The sequence below is a fragment of the Liolophura sinensis genome, chromosome 6 (assembly GCF_032854445.1).
Source record: "Liolophura sinensis isolate JHLJ2023 chromosome 6, CUHK_Ljap_v2, whole genome shotgun sequence".
In the NCBI taxonomy this organism is placed as follows: domain Eukaryota; kingdom Metazoa; phylum Mollusca; class Polyplacophora; order Chitonida; family Chitonidae; genus Liolophura; species Liolophura sinensis.
Genome location: NC_088300.1, coordinates 42,401,682 through 42,404,449, shown reverse-complemented (window position 1 = coordinate 42,404,449; position 2,768 = coordinate 42,401,682).

The following is a 2,768-nucleotide window of genomic DNA, read 5'->3' as shown; positions in this document are numbered from 1 at the left end:
ATAATATTTTAAAATTTTCTATATAGGTATATCTTGACCAATCAATATATTGATGCATTAACATCTCGAACCTTCTGTGGGTGCTTTCACTGGAATCCTTTTGCTATCTACGACAGAGTATATTTCTTTAATAAAGTTGGCAAAGTGGCTCCTGAGACAGAGTTGGAAAGGTGCCTTGTTTGGAGGTAGGAAGTGTATCAGCAGTGTTCCTTGTGGGTAAGCCCAGCTTATTTCACCTTTGGAGCATTCCTGTGGAAAGTCGATCTTTTCAATTTCTCCAGGCTTTGGCAATCTTTGGTAGAAAATTAAATTGTTGTGTATTATTAACATTGTTATAGGAGAACCGCACATTGATGGCTTAGGTGTTATTAGACTAGACTGTGACCAGAAAGGGTTTTATGTAAAGTTTCTTCAGCGCGATGTTCCAGTGAGACTGTACCAAAAATGGGAAGCACTGTATAAAGGTGAAAGAATAAGACAGCTCCATAATATGCCTGAACTGAGGTCCAAAGCTATTAGTTAAACTCCAAACAAGCAAAGAAAAAAGCGAAGCTGTACACTCCAAACGAGCAAACTTAAGTTTTAGTTAGAGTTATTTTTCATCACGGCATGAAAAATATTCGAGTGACCATATGGACAGTGTTAGCGTTATCCTTTAATATATGGTGGTATTTTAGCGGTTATAATGATGTTCCACAACTCCATGATTAGCGCTATATAGAAACACAGGCCTAAAGTTGTAACATTATATGATGTGATTGAACTGGTCGTGCCATTGATTGACTGATTGATAGCTGTAACACATGTAAATAAAACTTTGATAATTTGCAGCAAAGGCATTTTAAGAAATGGAACCAAACGCTTGGGCCTTGGTTAAATAATATCCATCTTTTTCAACCTGTCCTGTTTTCTTGTATTCCAACGCCATGTCTGTAATCTATATGTGCATTCACATCTAACTATTTCTATATGTGTACACTACTGTCATTTCATTTTACCTTCATGGGAAACCTTCGAATAATTCGAATTCCTCATCATTTCAGCCATGCAATTTAACAACTTGTCATAAAAAAGTCTTTGTTTTTAAGACTGATTTAACCTTTACGTAAAACTACTTGATTGACACCAATTCTCTGCTTGATTAAGCTAATGAGTATAATTATATACAAATCTCTGAATAAAGATAACGCCTTGGCACCTGTGTGACTGGTAAAAGAAAACAGCCTGAAGTTCCAAAGGAACACCTGGCGAAGTCGGATTACCTCTTTGGGGTGATGCGACAGGGGTCGTCCCATTGTAAAAACGCCAATACAGGTACCTCCCCGAGAATTCCGAACAGAGCGAACACTTGTGTTCTCATGACAGTAATGCTATCTGTTAGAAACTGATCCGCAACTATGTTTTGGCACGTACGATAATAATCTATAGCAGGTCAAGGCTTTGTCGGCCAATAGGTGCGACCAGATAAGACGTACACTTATGGTTTTCGAATCCATCAAAAGTAATACAAAAATATTTGTAGGCTAACTGCAAAAATCACACCCAAATAATTCGCCTAAAACTTGGAAGCGATAAGATGAACTTTGGTTATTGCCTACAAAAGGGGAAACCCTCAGGGGTTTAGACATTTGCCCTGTTATTCCCAATTTATTAATTGCACAAACAATGTTTGGATAATAATTCAAACTTAGAAGTTGTATGACAAAAAAAATAATGACAGGGCGGCTGGGATTGTTTTTTAGGGATGCCCACCCCGGCCATCTTTCCTGATGGTTAACTATGTCTGAATACCAACATGAGGACGCTGTGGCCAAGTACCTTCAATTTCATACAGTGGTGTGACATCACTAAGAGGACTGCTTAGATTGGATTTCAGGTATGCGTGCTCAGCAATATGATCGCCGCTTCCGTATTTCGTTTCCACTTTTTTTTTACCTGTCCGGACAATAATTTGATGAGAGGAGAGGAAAACTGGGATTGCATGGATTTGAACAGGCAGAGTTTAACATAACCTTGTGAACGAAGTGTGCTTGGAGTTGTTCTTTATGGTCAAGCCCTGCTGATTTCAAGCACTGATGACAAAGGCCGAAATTTTCCACGCTTTGCCAGACCAAAAGAAAAGCACGCATTGCTTTTTTAGAACTTTCCAAAATAATCAGAACGTCTGAAGTTTATAACACATGTTAACTTGGAGATGACAGGCATGGAAAGCTGAGACCAAGTGGTTGAGTCTGCATGGCCAAATGGAAGATGGAGACCATTCAGCTACTGGGAAAAGTATGAGTTCATACCTAAGACCGCTATACGAGAACCGCCTACACTGCTCATTTATAAAATATAAGGTATTTTTTGCATTAAAATGAGGATGTATTTTCTGGAGGACTAAAAACATTTTCCTTCAGTCGTCGGGCTTTATTCCATCAAGCCCTTCATCAATCAGTCATGAAAATGATCCAGAATTGCATGTATCACGTGCTGGCAATGATTTAATTTTTTTAAAATAATGTTTGATTTTTCAGGCTTTACATCCAAATCCATTGATGTCATGTAATACAGTATAGGGGGCGCCACCAACTCATGCTGAAGTTCTCCGTCATTGGAGGGTATACAAGAGTCATTTCTTGCCAAACAAAAGAAAACATTTACTAAATTTTCTCAACTATCTTCGGGACACACCATATTCAGTGAAAGAAGCTCGATTTCCAACTCCAATGCAATTCAAAGAAACCTGTCTCCTCTACTAAAGCATATTCATAGCTTTGAGTATC